This window comes from Arachis ipaensis, chromosome B09 (assembly GCF_000816755.2).
Source record: "Arachis ipaensis cultivar K30076 chromosome B09, Araip1.1, whole genome shotgun sequence".
NCBI classification, from domain to species: Eukaryota; Viridiplantae; Streptophyta; class Magnoliopsida; order Fabales; family Fabaceae; genus Arachis; species Arachis ipaensis.
Window position 1 is genome coordinate 110,539,407 of NC_029793.2, and position 18,968 is coordinate 110,558,374.

The 18,968-nt window shown below is 33.7% G+C and overlaps 1 long non-coding RNA gene across 2 annotated transcripts; it reads left to right on the top strand.

Annotated features, from left to right (window-relative positions):
• LOC110267091 lies at positions 6,990 to 11,393 on the top strand. Of its 2 annotated transcripts, XR_002354423.1 has the most exons (6): positions 6,990 to 7,330; positions 7,447 to 7,540; positions 7,664 to 7,701; positions 8,040 to 8,152; positions 8,565 to 8,856; positions 10,841 to 11,393. It is a non-coding gene; the product is annotated as an uncharacterized LOC110267091 (long non-coding RNA). The 2 variants fall into 2 exon arrangements; XR_002354422.1 differs by lacking the exon at positions 10,841 to 11,393 and having other exon boundaries at positions 8,565 to 9,038.

The following is an 18,968-nucleotide window of genomic DNA, read 5'->3' on the forward strand; positions in this document are numbered from 1 at the left end:
AAATTTCTATAGATATTATAATTTGAGTAAAGTGACAATTAAGTCCCTGAAAATTTGCACTTCGAACAGAATAGACCTTTAAGAAAAAAAAAAGTAACAAATAGATCTTCAAGAATTACAAACGTTGGATACGTTAGATCCTTCTGTCCAGTGTTGACACAAAACTGAACGGAATTGGCTACGTGTACCATTATTAATAGTGATATGTTCGTTGGTGCCAAGTGAGAATAAACACAACTAGAAAATTACTTAATACAAACAGATTTACAGACAGATTTGGTCTTTATTACAGACGAATTTTTGGTTTCCGACAGATTTCGTCCTTCTATAAAAGCCTCGTCGGAAATTATTTACTGACAGATTTTTTTCATCGGTAATTTACCGATAGATTTTTACCAGTTATCGACAGATATTTCCTCGGTAAATTCTGCCCTCCATTTCCTTGGAACGTCAAACTTTTCGATGGATTTTCCGTCGGTAATTAGAGATAGATTTTTCGTTGATAATTAGCAACAGATTTTTTAATAGATTTTTTGTCGGTAATTGGAGCCTTGGAAAACCATTCCAAGCTCTAAATACAGACAGAAAATTCGTCTATAAATCCGTCAGTAAGGTAAAATAGATTTTTTTTAGATTTTTCTATTGCAAAATAAACCTTTTTTCATACAAAATAAATATAAATTTAACAAATACAATTTTTTATCTAATTTGTATTCAAATATTTATAATATTTCAAAAAATAAACAAATTCATAGTATTATCAAACTAAAAGAAAAGTACTATAAACAAGCAAGTCATAAACAAATTAAAACATTAATGTTTGCATTGTAATTCTATAACCAAATCAAGAAATATAAAAAGAGACATGTAGGAGTCAAGTTTGCTGGATCTAGACTGGAATTTACATATTGTAATTCTTCAATTCAACATCACCCTTAACACTGCTTCTTTGCTTCATGGAGGCAAGTTTGATGGATCTAGACCGGAATTTGTTGAATCTTTCTATTTCTAGTTGAAATGCTGAAATATCTGTCTCAAACTCCCAATAGCATTCATCATATGGAAGCTCTTTCCATTTCACATGATATTCCTTCTCATCATTAACACCCTTGTACCAATCATATAAAAAACACAGTCTCCAAAAAATAAGCATTTGTTGACATGTTAAAGCACAGGGTGATTAATTGGATACTAACAAGTCAATAGATGATAACAAAATCATTTAACAAGAATAAGTACATCAAGTGCAAAGAGACAGGAGAATAAGATACAAAAAAACATTTTCGATCAACCTGCAAGCAAGTATTCGATCACCTATAGACTCTAGTCCACTCAGGTCGAATGGCAACAAAGTCTTCATCAGAAGTATTGACAGATGCCATTTGACGATGGAAATTATTCACTTAGGTCTTTAAATGAGGATAAGCCTTGAAAGCTTTCACAAACTCTTTCTCTGGAACCTAAAGAAAAAATATACTCAGGAGGTAAATTTTAAATACCCAAAAATAATAAAACAATAAATCAAACCTTAGATTAGGAAAAATATAAGTTATATAAAAAGAAAAAAGATAAAAGAGCACAAATTGGGAATGGAAAGTAATATGATCAGCACCCCAGAATGTTTACTAGACACTAAAACACAATGTAGGATAAGCTCCCACAGATTTACCATGTGCAGTGCAAGTACAAGAGTCCCTTCCACTTAACAAGGTATTGTTTCACAAATATTTGCTTTGATCCTAAATTTGTGGCATCATCATCAGCTGCTATAGTAGGGCGCATCTCACAATCTAATATTTTATCAATATCATTGAGTGGGCTAACTTGAAAATTTGAAGAAAAGAAAAGGAGTATTGTGAACAAGCATAGGCTAATAAACCATAATTCTATTATTATATATTATGAAGCATAAGCACTTACACATTAAGGGAACCTCTAGTTGTATGGAATGGAACTTTTAATTGGTGGAACTAAACACTTGGGATGGTAAGAATAAGTGCATGTATCACTGTTCAGAAGATTGTCACTTTCTCCACAGGCTTGACACAAATGTTTCCTACAAATAACATACTGCATCACTTCTATCTATCCTCTCAAATGTTTCCTGAGTAGTCCCAGGTTTTCTTAGCAAAAACTCAGCATCATCATCAGAATCATCCAAATTATAAATTGGCTTGCACTTTGATCTTACACGAAGCCTCTCAACCAAGCTACTCATGTTCCTTTTAGTTTGTGTAAGAAGGATATAACTAAGATAGAGAGAAAAATAACACAAGATTAGAGGACAGGAGATTCTCCTAACAAGAGCCAAAACAAACAAAAGAAAAGAAAAAGTCAAACATGGTCTAAGAAATAGCACCATAAAAAATCCTCTTTATCCAGCAAGTATTTTTGGTTTGCAAAATTTACCCATCAAACAAGATACTTATGGAAAAAAAAAGTAAAAACTATTGCTAGCAAAGAGGGGATTACAGAAGCATGTTTCCTGCAAGATAAAGCTTTTCATAAACAACAGTTATACACTACTATTAAGTAAGTAGGATACAATTTAAAGTCTCTTATTGCAGAATGCGTAAATTTAAACCTGCTCTTCAAAGGACACAACACGAGGCTAAATCTATGCAAGAGTGTAGTGTGCAATTTCTTTCTGGGTCTCTGGCTGTAATCTTCCCAACTCGAGCAAAAGTTTGTAACAGCTGCCGCGACACTACTAATGGGACATCATCCAATAACACTACAAAATGAAAAACATCAAGATTATCATGAGCTTGAAAATGAGGAAAGCAAATAAATCCCTAAATTAACAAAAGAAAAAAAAGAAGTTATGGGATAAGGGAAAGAAACTAAACTATGGTCAATAAATCTCCTAGCCTGAACAATGTCACTGGAAGAAATAACAGCAGAAAGGATGTGCTTTTGTACTGCTCTATCTTTGCCTCTGGTCTGTAATGGCAGAAGCATTCTCAAAAAATTTAGAATAATGAATTCATGCCTTTGCGAGTACAAGCCTTGATGGATGCACCAACTGCAACTAGAGCCTTAACCACTTCAAATGCCCCCTTTTGAGTGGCAAAGTGTATTGCGGCCATGTCATCCATAGCAGAATCACCAACATCAGCCTTATTCTTGCAGAAAATGCAGTTTGCTGCTCTAATAATTAACTTGTAATAGAAGATTCATTACATGAAGTTGGTGAAGGAGGTCCTGTGTTAATTCCACTTATCTCATCTGCAAATTTACTTCACTTGCTCTTTTTGTTGCTGCTTCTTCTTCTTCATCATCACTGCTTTCCTCACAAGAAAACTTTGCCTTCTTGTTCCTCCTCTTATCCTTCTTTAGATATATTTTGTAGCCAGTCCATGATGACATTATCTGTTTCAAAAACTACATGTTATGAAATACCATAATGATTTAATGAAATATATACCAAAATAATTATTCAGATAAGATAATGTGGCACATCATTTGCATAGATACCATTCAGATTAAAACAACAAAGATTACCTGCAGTGCTAAACCATAGACACCATTTGCATCTTGTTCAAAGTAAAGTAATTGAAAAATCAACCTTAAGCATTAAAATCCAATAACATCAACCAATACCAAAAACTGTACCGGATGGACTAACAAAGTTAGAGGGTACTATAAACAAAGGTACAATGGTACCTTGAATTTGCTTTGTGCAGTTGAAATAACTATTATTACAATCCCTGTCTCAGCTTGCTCCTCATTTATGGTCACACCAAAAGATAATAATCTACTACCTAAAGGATGCAAGTCAGGAAAACAAAAGCAGAACATATGCACATAAACTTTATACGAAAACAAATGGCTTGGACTTCATATTATCCTACATGCATGACATGTATAACTTTAGTCAAATAAATCAAGTATAGATATGTAGTACACATTGCAGGCAAGCAGGATGTATTGACTTAGTCTCTTTCCTAAGATGTAATGTAGCTTTGAAGACATAACACATCCTTGCAGGTCCAATTTCCAACTTGAGAAAAATAAAATGCCTATTACAACCCTTCCATATCACAAGAAAACCATCAAAATATTAACCAAAGATATGTATAGAAAATGGTTTAGAATACCGAAAAAAATTATCTGAGAATTTTTTTCAAGAGTATAAGTGCTTAACCAATCTCATTTCTTGAAAGGAAGACTTAAGATTTGCAGGAGAAAATTAGTGAAACACGATGGCTAATGATAAATTTCACTCCCCCCCCCAATCTGCTTTGTTGGGTAGCCAATAGCTTATGTTATAATTAGCTGTAGAGAAACTACTGAATTTTGAGTGAAATTTTGTCTTGATTTTAAATAAGAAATCACAAGAAAACAAAGATTGTCTTACTGTCATTGTGATGGTGAAAACTTCTCTTGCGCTTCCTTGCTCTTATGAAGATGCAAATAGAGATGAGCAGTACTAAAATGATAAAAATCAGCACTACCACTGCAATGACAATACCTGTTGAGTTGCTCTTTCTTGCAGATATCAAAATCATGTTAAGGGCTAACTATAATGCTCAACACTAACCTAAAAATTGGAAATTAAAAGCCCTTTATCACAGATTGAAGCTTATCAAATCCATTTATGTTTTGCTTCACCAAATTAAAAAACACGACCAATAGGTAACAAGACTGAAACTGATTTTGACCTAAACATTAAGACTGAAATCACGACCAATAGATAAAAAGAAATCATAAGTTGATATCAATTCTAAAGGAAGAAAATGGAATCGAGAAAAAGAAAAAGCTTACAGCGATGACGTCAGGGTCACACCAGGGAAGCTAGTCTTTGCCAAATAAGAAGTTAACAAGGGAGTCAACTATCATTCCGAGCTTCGCTTCAAGCTTTGCCATTCAACAACAACCACCGAGTTTCCACTGAGTTGGGCTGAGTTTTTCACGAATCGCTGCAAAAATGACTGACAAAAAAATCTCTTTCTTTGCTGATAATAAAATAATTGATAAACCTACAACAAGCTCAATTAGCATCAACAACAGCAAGAAGATAGAAACTGCAAAGAAAAATTGATAAACCTAAATATGGCATAGAAAAATTGAGCCCTAAGCACCAGAATCACAAAATCAAAGTATACCTTAAATTCACTAAGGGAGCAAACGCGACTAGAGCGGCGGAGAGAGCTCTACAATGATGGCGACCAAGGAAGCAGACACAATGAGAGCGGTGGCAGAGGGAGCTCGTGCGGCGCAGGGGATGACAGAGAGATCGTGCAATGTGAATGACGGCAATGGCAGTAGAAGCTGCGCGACAGAGAGAAGAAGCAGCTCGTGAGGAAGAAGCTCGTGTGTGAAGTGTGAATGAAGCTCGAGACACTCGAGTTAACTTAGGTTTACATGAATATTTTCTGAGAGAATTTTTTGAGTTATAGACAGATTTTCTGTTGGTAATAATTTAATAAAATACAGCATTTTTTCATTTAAATACAGACGGATTTTTCATCGGTAATTATTTTGCACGAAAAAAATTTATTTTTTCGATAGAATTATTGACAAATTCTTTTTTCTGTCTGAAATTTATGCTAATTCATTTTCTTTTGTTTCTGACAAAAATTTCCTTGCAAAATCCGTCTGTATTTCTGTGGGATAAAATCTGTCAGAAATATCCGTCTGTAATAAGTAATTTTCTAGTAGTGAAAAATGTCGTCGTTTCGAGAAATCCCCTTCCCCTTTAAGTTCCCCTTAACGTTCCCCATGTCTCTTTATTTATCCACAAATACTTATAGACCATCAAAGTTTTCCTCCAAAATTGGTGATTTCCATCACGATCTTGTGACATTGTAGAAGGAAGAAGACAGTGTGTGTTGTTGTGACATTCATCCTCCAGGTAAGAACTTTTTAGTCATTTTTGTGTTTCGAAGGTTGTGGTTTCTTTTTGTGTGGTCCCAATGATGTAAAGAATTTGTGTTTTATGTTTGAAAGTATGTAAAGCAAGTGGTTATGATTTTTTATTGGTAAAACTCTTGCATGAACCACTAAAATAATATGAATTTCTACTCTTTTTGAGTTTAGAGCTTTTTGTTTTTTTGCAGAAAATCATGCATAAACCATTTAAAAAATATGAATTTTTAGTTGCTTGGCTTGGTAGTGAGTTAATATTGTCTGTAAAGAAGAAAGATCCTATAGAGCCACTGATGAATGAAAATAAGGTTAGGAGGAGTCTTATGGTCACTTGCAGCAAGTGTGGCAATTCTAGCCACAACTACAAGACTTGCAAGAGAGTTCCAACAATAAAGAAAGGCATAAAAAAAAGAACAAAGCTCAGTGTGAGTCTGCCCTTCAAGAAGAGTGTGCACTATCTCAAAGTGCACCTAGCAATAACAACAAGAGACTACTGTCGATCTTGAGGTTAGCCTTTAACTTTTTCAAACATGAGGATTTAGTTGTCCATGCAATATATTTTATGAGTGTTTAATTGTATCTTTCATAACTTTTGTAAGGGTTTAATTGTCCTATTTATAATTTTTATAAGGGTTTAATTGTACACTAAAAGGTGGAATTGTACATTTTTCATGCAACTCTTATTTTATGTTTTAGCCAAATCAAGTCCCAGCAATGAATATCCCACAATCCACAAGCACAACTATAGTTAGCTCTACAAGAAACAATGTAATTATCGACGCCAAAAATCGACAGTCAAATTTTCTGTTGATATTTTTCGACGGCTTGATGTCGATAAAATAAAAAAGAAATTATTAAAAATAAAATATTAAAATCGAAGACAATGCTGTCTATTATTTTAGCAACTTTCAACACCTTCTTATTATTGTCACATTGCTGACGAAATAATGGGTGATAATTATTTTTCTTTAAAATCGACGGATTAGCTGTCTATTTTAATAATTATAATATCGACAGTTTTTGCAGTCAATAAATTTAAATGATGGAGATCTTTTTTTAAAATAAGATGAACAGTGTAAATTTATTATATAAAATAGACGGCTAAAATGTGGATTTTTGTTTTAACTAAAATCGACAAACTTACTGTCGATTTTATCAACAAAAAATTATGCCCGCGTTTATTACCCGCGTCCTTCGTTTTGATCAATTTCCCAAATATTAACCCCAAACCTCCAGAGAATTAAAGTTCAGAGTGAAGCCGCTTCTTCTTTTTCTCCAACGCCTGAGAGTAGATACCAGAGGCGGAGTCATCGTCACGGAGAGAGGTAGAGAGCAAATCAGTAGAGCTTCTTCTTCTCCGATGACTGAGAAAACCCGCTGTCCTCTATCAGAGAGCAGATTTTCTTCTTCTTCTTCTTCTCCTCCTCCGTCGAGCCCGCCGCCGCGCCATCCTCTTCATGTAAGTTCCTCTGATTATTATATTTATTTTTGCAGTTGTTGTATCTACTATTTTCATAATGAAATTCTGAATTTACGTTTGTTAATAACAATCACATCAATATTACTGATACCTAGTTAGCGTAATCAATTCATCACATTTCATCAATCGCTTCGTCTCTCTGTGCCGTTGTTGCTGCTGCCTTCAATTGACTGTGCTCAATCAAAATCAGTTACTCTCTCTCTCTCTCTCTCTCTCTCTCTCTCTCTCTCTCATTCTTCAATTGATTGTTTTCATCAATAAAAAATTTTCTCAGCATTTGTAGATGATTCACTACTTTTCTCAATGATATAGGTCTTCAATTCAAAGAATGATGAAGGAAGAAAAGCATTGTGAGTGTCATTACTACTTTTGTTCATTTTTTTGTGTTATCCTACAATTTTGTATTCTTTCTTCATGACTGACATGGATTTATAGGATTCTTCTCTATTTTCGGTGTTAGTTCTCTAATTCTTTATTAAGTTAGATTCAATGTGCGGATCAACTATATGTAACCTCGTTTTATGCTGAAGAAATCTGTAAAGAACTTCAGTGTCTTGCAATGCTTTTTACTAGGGACATTAGAGACACTTTAAGCTTCTGCATAAAGGACTTGTGAGTTATATACAAAGTTTAATGGTCATTTCTTTCTGTTAGTCTCTTACAAAGTTTTCTAATCATTCTTGCATAGCTCAAGTGACTGTACACATGGAAGCAGTGTTAACAAGGCACCTTCAGTAAGCTGTTTTGACTAAGAGTTTGTATCTCCTTTGAAAGCTCCTATGAGGAACAGAATGTTGAAAGGTAATAAGTTTATATTAGTAGTCCATCAATTGTTTGAAAATGTATCAAACTGTTTTCCTCTAGGTATTGGTCCCACCAATTGGTTTTGGGAAAGATTCAAGACCTCAAGAAAGTTCAGATTGGTCAATTCAGCAGTTTTCTAAAAAATTGATAATTGAAAAGGCTCTTGGAATTTTTGCAAAAGGGGTATTGGTTCCTTTAATTGTTGCAGTTATAGAATCATCATATTCTGGTTGAATTCTGCCTTCTTCAGAAATACTCACACCAGTTTGAATATAATAACTCTAACTATGCACTTTATCCCCAGGAATCTTCATGGCTTGAAAATTTTTTATGTATAATTTCAGTAATGAACCACTAAAGTTGTTGCTTGATATGTCAAAAATAATCAAACTTGAAAACATCTTTTCAGATTTCAACTCGGCAATGGGACCATGCAACTTATCGCCTCTTAAGACCAGTATTTTCAAATTTAATAGATTTTGAAGCCAATTGGGAAATGTATCCTCAAATTGATTGTTTCCAAGATTCAAATCCACAAGCTGTGTGCAATTGGACAAAGATTTCGGCAATAAACCTTCAAACTGGTTGCCATTGAGATTCACTTATTGATGGTATTTTCTCATTTACTATTATTGGCAACTAAGAAGTTTGGGGTTAATGAATTTGTGAACCCAAAAGATCATAACAAACCTATACAAGAGGTTAGTTCATTCTAAGTTTTCCTGCATAATTATTTATATTTTCAAGGAAGAAAGACTAAGATGTTAATATTGCTCAAAAGATAATTGCTGAAATGACCATGAGAGAATTCTCAGCCATTGCAAAAGAAAATTAAGATGCATGTCTGAACTATGAGTTATAGAGTATGTTCTTCCTTCTTACATAACTTATGATTAGGCCCCTTCACATGTTATTTGTTCAAAGCATGCTTTTCACATGTTCAAAGTATATATGGCTCTGCTAATTTTGTTGAAAAGTGGTTCTGTTTTTTAACTAAGTCAAATGATTCTGGGTAATGATTCTAAGGAAGAAAGTACTAGTAATCTTACAGGGGATGTGGGGAAAGATTTTGCACACACATGATAACAAAAAGGAATTCCGATTTGATTTCTCCATTCTATCCAAATCTTCTATACTTCTATATTGGTAATCATTTTGTATTTGTAGATGTGATATTATTTTGAGTTTGAAAGAGATATACCTGGGGAATTAGTCAAAGACAATTTTATTTCCTTAGCATAATGATTCAATGTAATATTCTTTGATTAATTTAGCTATGATGAACATTTGTAGTTATTGTGCAGTAAAACATTTGTAGCAAAATTCGTAATGATCTCTTTTAACACTGCTGCAAACTGGTTCTTGTACTTGTAATAAAAAATAATAATAACACATGGTTTCCTAATGAATTGAGTGATTAATAGTGTGTGATTCTTCACTTCTATTGAATCAACAACTATAGTATTTGCCTATAGAGATACCTTCTTGTTAGATTCTAATATATTCATGCCTTCACGGTTCATAGGCAAGATACATAACCAATATTTTATAGTATAACATAAAATTTATTTTTCACCCTAATTCATTTTTCTCATATTTATTATTACTATAAACTTTTATATATGGATTCTTGTTCTTTAGTTAGTCATCTCTAATATATGGATTTAGGCAAAAATTTGTGGCTGGTACCAATTGGAGGCCATACCTTGCAACAAGAAGAAACACAATCTTCATCGGTCCCCCAAACATAATACATCATTATTTAGATGAATATGAGTAGGATTATTTATTTTGCTTTGAATATTTTGTATTATTAGTAGATTGCAGTTTAAACGAAAATAAGTCTAAGTTTAGTTATTTATCTTGTCTTGAGTCTTTATGTTAGATGATTATTTATTATTTTGATAAGTTTGTAAACTCATTATATAATATTTAGTATAAATTTTATTTTTATATTTATAATTTTATTTATCTAATATTTTGTATAAATTTTATTTCTATATTTAAAAGTTTATTTGTATTAATTGTCTACTATTTTTCAAATAAAAAATAATTAAAAAATATAGCTATTAAATCGACGGCAGCGTTATCTCTTTTTAAATATAAAATAGACAAAAAAAACAAAATACAGGCAAAGAAGCCGTCAGTATCTAAATAATTAATCGACGACCCTTTTGTCGATTTTAATGAATCAAATATCGACAAAAATGATATCGATTTTATATAATAATATCGATGGCAATGTTGTCCATTTTATTAAGAATTTGTCAGTATCTAAATAATTAAATCGACGGCCCCTTTGTCGATTTTATTGAATCAAATATCAACAAAATATTGTCGATTTTATATAATAATATCGACGGCAAGGTTGTCGATTTTATTAAGCAAGCAAAATTCTCAAACTCATATTATAGGCGGAAATACTGGCCATTTTATTAGATTATTATCGACAACTTGGCAAGCCGTCGATTTTAATAGAATTTTGAAAAATCGACAAGCTTAATAGCGACCACTTCTGCTGTCGATTTTTTCGTCAATTTTTAATATTATCGACAGCTTGGCAGTCAATTTTAACGATGTTTCTTGTAGTGTAGTGCTGCTACTATTGCTAACAATGTGACCCTGTTATTATATTTACTATTTATGGAATATATCAGCTATTGATGTTGGTCTGGCATTGTGTAGGAGCAATCATCCAAGGCAATCAAGGAAAGGAAAAGTCTAATCAAGGCCTTCATCAAACAAGCCACTAAATTTATCTCTTTTTAAGAAGAAAGAAGCTATTGTTAAGCCTGCACAAGCCCCTCACCCACAACTTGCCTCACAATCACAAATAGCTCAAGGACCAACTGATCATCTCTCTGCAGAAACCAGGACAACAACAAACACTGGACCAGCCTAAAGAATGTTAAAATTTTTAGGCCTAGGCCATGGCATTAGAAGATTGATCTCCTTAGGTTGAATGGATCTTGACTTAATTTTTTTGGGTTTAAAAATTTTGATTTGGACATGTTATTTTGGCAGATATTATGTTATTTTGGGGATGATATTTCTTTTTGGCAGATATGATGTTATTTTAGGGGTGATATTTTCTTTTGGATTTAACACAATAGTATTGTGCTTTATGTTTTTAGGGTGAATTTGGTCATATTTTGGATTCAGGTGATGCAATTTCATTAGTCTACTGATGTACTTAACTCACTTTGGGTAATGTTTATTATCTATGTTAATTATGTTTCACTTCGGATTACATATTGTGCTTTTATCATTGATATGGTTGTTTATCAGATTTCGCAAACATTTTAAACAACCAGATAATATCATTCATTGTAAACAAACTACATGCTTACAATAATGGTTCGCACTTCACAGCTAACTTCATTCATGGTAAACAAATTACATTACATTTACAGTAACAATTCTAGTTCACCTAGTACCACTATACAAGACAGACACAACTACTGCAAACATAAACCCAATAAAAAGAAAAAGCAAACATCCCTAAATTGACTAACAACAATTCTAGGAGACTCCTGCTTCTCCAACACCAAAATTCTTTCCTCCAAATCCATCAATCTCTGCTCCCAACCATGCTTTCCACTTTCTATAACTTCCTCATCCCCAACAGCTTCATCTAGCCATTTAAAGAATTTGCAGTATGGTAAATTCTCCTGTAAAAAAAGAATTCAAGAAATGAAAACATTTTCTTTTTGCGCAGAACAAATCAAAGCAGCTATAAGAAGGAGATAACAATTACTCTAAAATTTGGGCATCCCAAAAACAATCGATCAGGATTCTCCATTGTTCTAGACTTGTATATTGCTCCATACAATTGGAAGTTACATTTGGGAGCTTAAGGTGCTATTCATTTGGCATTGTGCTAGGGTTTTGTTTTGTTTCAGGGTGAATAATTGGGGATTCTAGACAATTAAGGTTTGGGACATGTTAAAATTAAACAACATTCAAAATCATTTAGAGTAATTCCAATGTGGCATTTAACGGACACCTCATTTACATTAACAGTCTACGTTAGAGGCACCGTTAGTCTTACTAACAAAAGAATGTATCGTGTCCACGTTTTATTTTCTGGGGGACCTAATTGTTACTTTTTTACCTTAGGGTCTAACTTGTCCGAACGAAAAATTCTTAGGGACCTAATTGTCACTTTACTCTTATAATTTACCATGCATATTGCATTCCTTAATGAGAAGGGTTCGAACCCCATTTCCAGCGTTTTGAATTTTAACAAGTATGAAGTTAACTATACCTATACACCACGTCACAGGAGTCTTTGTTTACTTTTTATATTATTGTTTTTTCTTAATGGAAAAAAATTTTGTCAGACGATAGCCATGCAATTACTTCAATATCTACTGCTTAACACAACTAAAAAACGACACACATACTGCACAAGACATACATGACATGATGCATCACCCTAATAATAATAATCAAAAATACTATTTATACACTAAAATTAGCCACTAAAATTAGCTACCAATATATTTGTGTATAAATACATGTGTAGTTTAATTTATTTTAAATGTGTATTTTTAACATTTTTAACATATTGGTGACTAGAAATATTAAGACTTAGGAGTTAAAACACCACTTTTTATTTTTATATTAGGTTGGCAATACTATTTTTTTGAATTGTAAATTGTTGAAGTGTTATTCTCAAATGTAGGATGGTTTAATTTGCGATACAAAAATATTTAATGCTTCAAATAATTTAAAACTAATTGAGTTTCTATTTACTCATTCATGCATTAATTAATATAGGGTCTCGTTGAAAAAAATAGTGTATCACTCATTCTCTCAAATACATGTATAAGTTAAACTCTCATCCTACTCATCCTTACAAAATACTTTCCTTAACTTGTCATTCTCCTAGGATTTACCCTAAAGAACCATTTACTATATGAATATATAATTAAGAGGACTTTTAACATGGTTGAAACATAGCCAAAATAAGGGTGTGGTAAGATTTGAAAAAATTGAACTAAAATAGCCTACTTCTTTATGAAGTTAGTTTATGTGTGCCTATGCCTAAACTTAACCAATCCACAATCACAATTTATCCTATTCTAAACCATATACCTTAACAATTGCCTAATTTTTTTTGCTATTTATATTTTATATATACACACATGCACTTTTTTCTTTTATATATATATACAAATATTCCTCCTTCTTCCCCTCTCATTTTGATTATTGCATATCCATACGTAAGACTCTTAATTTTATGCCTAAACACACATAACATTCTAAGGTTACCTAAAGAGATAGGTTCAAGGTAACTTATTAATTTTTTGTCTTAGACTTGTATTGTGCTATATTTCAATGAAAAGGAATAAGAGGCTCAAAGTGGCTAACTAGAGTTGATATAAGGGTAGACTATATAGTTAGTGGCTCCAAAACAAACAACGCCTCAATTATTTTAAATATATACATGCAATGACAATTAAAATTAAAAGATGAGACAAGGTAGGATTACAAATGTAAGAAGAGACTAAAATCACACAAGAAAAGAATGTTTAAATGGTATATACATATGTTGCTTCTAGAAATTCACGAGTATAAATTTCATGATCAATCAAAACAAGAACAATACGTAACTCAATATCCAAAATAATTTAAGTTTAATGAATAATAACTAAATTTTTTCAATGTATCAATAAAAAATATGAGTCTCAAGTATTGTCAAAATCCACAGTTCCTAATCATGAAAAATGCTAGGTTGAGAGCAATAGAAAAGCATTCTAAGTTAACTATATGCTACAAATATATTTACAAAATTACTTAGACTTATGCTATTCTTTTAGAAATCCTATTCTACGTCTAGAACTAATATTTATATGGTCAAATATATTCTAAAAAAATAGAATAAGATTAAACGTATAACACCCTATCAACCTAAATGTGTAATACCTGTCCTAACTGGCTGTGATATCACATTGTCGGTTTAACTGCTAACCCGACACATTCTCATGGGAATATTGTCTTTTGGTCATGAATATAAATGGGAACCCCAGGGATATAGTGTCCGGCTCATTTACCCAGGGATATAGTGCCTAGATCACTATTATGACTCGAAAGGATGTGAGTGGGATACTCAGCCACAGACCTCACATCTCAACATAAGCGGGATTAACCACCATCCTTACGCCGCCGTCGCAACCTCGACAAAAGGGATTAACCTACCGCCCTTGCCAGGCACATAGCATCTCAAAAATATCGGTATAAAATAGTGTGTATCAATAATTTTTCTCATTTATATCCGAGTTCTCGACTCATCATAACCATCATTAGTCCTTGAGTTCATAAGTTTATCATCCACTATCATCAAATCCCAAGTTCTCTAAGTTATCACCAACATAGTACTCCACCAGTTCCTTCACGACTTCAGAAACCTAAGTCTTCATCTTCTAAACTCGTACAGAAATTCACTAAATTAAGTCACTAACCCATGTTTAGTAATACTAAGACCTAATTACTAGATGGTATTCTTAAATGGTACTTAAAGAATGTTTGGGAAGCTAGAGAATCCTTGAAAAGTGAAGAAAATAATTTTTCAGAAAAACAGAGGTCATGTGTACGCATGACCCTGTCCCGTGTACGCATGTATAGAAAATTGGGCATCCGCATACGCGAGTGTTCCAATCCGAATGGAATCCCCGCGTCACATGTTTAAAACTCGCATACGCATACATCAAAATACATGCTCGCATACGCATGCTAGTGCTCGCGTACACGAGACCCCCGGACAGAGGAGAATGCTTGCGTCGCGTGCACATGTCCACGTACACATTCTATATCAGACTTGAAAAAGTTTTATAGCTGCAGAATTTATATTTTTGTTCCAAACTTTCGACATTCATAATTTCCTCTACAAAATTTTGTTTTCTCAAACTTTATATCATTTTAAATTTCTTTACATCATCTTCAATTTAAAACAAAATCCAATCAATTTTTAAAAGTGAGACTCAATGGTGCACGAAACTTGCTCCGCAAAATTCGCACAGATAGACCGGCAAGTATACCGTGTCATCCAAGTAATACCTCAGGTGAGTGAGGGTCGATCCCACGGAGATTGTCGGTTTGAGCAAGCAGTGGTTATCTTGCAGATCTTAGTTAGGTGGATAAAAAATATAGTTTGTCACGGAGAACACATAAAATAGAATAAATAAATAAACATTACTAGATAGGTGTGAAATTAGTGGTGATAGAACGGTTGAGGTTTCGGAGATGCTTTGTCTTTCTGGATTAACTTTTCTTATTGTCTTCCTCAATAACTTTTTGATTCCTTCAATGGCAGCCATAAGTGATTAACTTATGTCCTCTCATCAAGTTAACCTCCGCTACTGTAGTAATCCACCATGTTGAAGTGACTTATGTCCTCTCATCAAGCCACCTCTTGGCTTCTCACTGTAGCAGAAGATGAAGCAAGCTATGGTCATCCTGTAAATCTTAGTCAGGTAGATTCAAATGGTTATGAGATTTTGATAATTAAGGTGTGGAGCTTTGCTGTTCTTCATGAATTAATGCAAAGTACTATTGTTTTTCTATTCAACTCAAGCTTATTTCTTCTCTAAGATATTTATTGGCGGCCATTCCTGAGATCCGGAAAGTCTAAATCTTGTCTGTGGTATTCCGAGTAGGATATGGGAAGGGATGGCTGTGACGAGCTTCAAACTTGCGAGTGTTGGGCGTAGTGACAGATGCAAAAGGATCAATGGATCCTATTCCAACATGATCGAGAACCAACAGATGATTAGCCGTGCGGTGATAGCGCATTTGGACCATTTTCACTGAGAGGACGGGAGGTAGCCATTGACAACGGTGAAACCCAACATACAGCTTGCCATGGAAAGGAGTATGAATGATTGGATGAAGACAATAGGAAAGCAGAAGTTTAGGAGGAGCAAAGTATCTTCATACGCTTATCTGAAATTCTCACCAATGAATTACATAAGTACCTCTATCTTATTTTATCTTTTATTCATTTTTTAATTATCAATCCTCCATAACCATTTGAATCCGCCTGACTGAGATTTACAAGATGACCATAGCTTGCTTCAAGCCGACAATCTCCGTGGGATCGACCCTTACTCACGTAAGGTTTATTACTTGGACGACCCAGTACACTTGTTGGTTAGTTGTGCGGAATTGTGAAAAAGAGTTGAGATTACAATTGTGCGTACCAAGTTGTTGGCGCCATTGATGATCACAATTTCGTGCACCAAGTTTTTGGCGCCGTTGCCGGGGATTGTTCGAGTTTGGACAACTGACGGTTCATCTTGTTGCTTAGATTAGGTAACTTTATTTTATTTTTATCCTTCAGAATTTTTAAGAATGAATTCTAGAGTTTCAGATGATATTTTTATCATCACAAAAGCTGATTGATTCTCATCAATTTAAAATTTTTAAATGATAAAAACCAAAAATATTTTGTGTCTTCTGTTTGAGTCTAGTGTCAATTTTTAAGTTTGGTGTCAATTGCATGTCTTTATTCTTCTTGTATTTTTCGAATATATGCATTATATTCTTCATTGATCTCCAAAATGTTCTTGATGATTCGCTTGGTTCTGATCTTTAAATTCTATTGTTTTAAGTCTTTTGTTGTTTTTCATATGTGTTTTCAATTTGTTAGTGTCTCTAATATGAAAATTTCTAAGTTTGGTGTCTTACATGCATTGTTTGTTTGATCTTAGTTTTCCATGATTAGTTGCAATTTGATTGTTTCTCATCATTAAAAATTCAGAAAAAAAAATTTCAAAATTATGTCTTTTCAAGTCAATAATACAGAGAATTGAAGATTCAGAACACGCAGCAGAGGAATTACACAGAAAAAGCTGGGCGTTCAAAATGCCCAGTGAGGAAGGAAAATTGGCGTTTAAACGCCAACCATGGTAGTATTTTGGGCGTTAAACGCCCAGAATGGTATCCATTCTGGGCGTTTAACGCCAGGATGGCACAAGAGGGAAGATTTTGTTTTTAATTCAAATCTTTTTCAAATCATATCTTTTCAAAATCAATTTCTTTCTATTTTTTACTATTTTTGAAAATCCTTGCTAACAATTAGAGATGTGATTCAAAAATTTCTTCCTTGTTAAGAAAGGTTCAATAATTGAATGTTAGAATCATATCCTTCAAATTCCTTGTTAGCCAAGGCATTAATTTTAAAAATCAAATCTTTTTAATTGTTTGTCAATCATATCTTTTTGAAACCATATTTTCTCAATCATATCTTCTCAACCACATCTTTTTCAAAATAATTTTCAATCATATCTTTTTTTTATTTCTGATTTCAAAATCTTTTTCAAAATCACTTAACTACTTTCTCAATTTTAATTTTTGAAAATCATCAATCAATTTTTTCAAAATTTCTTTTAATCATTTCAAAATCTTTCAAAATTTAATTTCTAAAATTCTTTTCCCCCTTCTCATCTTCTTCTATTTAAGGGACTAGCACTCTTCCTCAAAGTGCAATTCGGACTACCTCTCTCTATAAGTTCGAATTCTCTCCCTTCTACCTCTTCCTTCTATTCTTCTCCTATGACACCTCAAGGAATCTCTATACTGTGACAGAGGATTCCATACTTTCTTCTTCTCTCTTTCATATGAGCAGGAGCAAGGACAAAGGCATTCTTGTTGAAGCTGATCCTGAACCTAAAAGGACCTTGAAGAGAAAGCTAAGAGAAGCTAAAGCACAACTCTCTGGAGAGGACCTAACAGAAATTTTCAAACAAGAAGAAGCCATGGTAGCCGAAAACAACAACAATGCCAACAATGCAAGGAAGGTGCTTGGTGACTTTACTGCACCTACTCCTGACTTCTATGGGAGAAGCATCTCTATCCCTGCCATTAGAGCAAACAACTTTGAGTTGAAGCCTCAATTAGTTTCTCTAATACAACAGAATTGCAAGTTTCATGGACTTCCATTGGAAGATCCTCATCAGTTCTTAGCTGAATTCTTGCAAATCTGTGACACTGTTAGGACCAATGGGGTTGACCCTGAGGTCTACAGACTTATGCTCTTCCCTTTTGCTGTAAGAGACAGAGCTAGGATATGGTTGGATTCACAACCTAAGGAAAGCCTGAACTCTTGGGAAAAACTAGTCAGTGCTTTTCTGGCCAAATTCTTTCCACCTCAAAAATTGAGCAAGCTTAGAGTGGAAGTCCAAACCTTCAGACAGAAGGAAGGTGAATCCCTCTATGAAGCTTGGGAAAGATACAAGCAATTGATCAGAAGGTGTCCTTCTGACATGCTTTCAGAATGGAGCATCATAGGTATCTTCTGACATGCTTTCAGAATGGAGCATCATAGGTATCTGAAGAAGACACCTGCAGAAGCTCAGGAACTCATTGAAATGGTTGCAAATAACCAATTCATGTACACTTCTGAAAGGAATCCTGTGAATAATGGAACAAATCCGAAGAAAGGAGTTCTTGAGATTGATACTCTGAATGCCATAATGGCTCAGAACAAAATATTAACTCAGCAAGTCAATATGATTTCTCAGAGTCTGTCTGGAATGCAAGCAGCAATAGGCAGTACCAAAGAAGCTTCATCTGAAGAAGAAGCTTATGATCCTGAGAACCCATCAATGGAAGAGGTGAATTACATGGGAGAACCCTATAGAAACACCTATAATCCTTCATGGAGAAATCATCCAAATCTCTCATGGAAGGACCAACAGAGGCCTCAACAAGGCTTCAACAACAACAATGGTGGAAGAAATAGGTTTAGCAATAGCAAGCCTTTTCCATAATCTTCTCAGCAACAGACAGAGAATTCTATGCAGTGCCA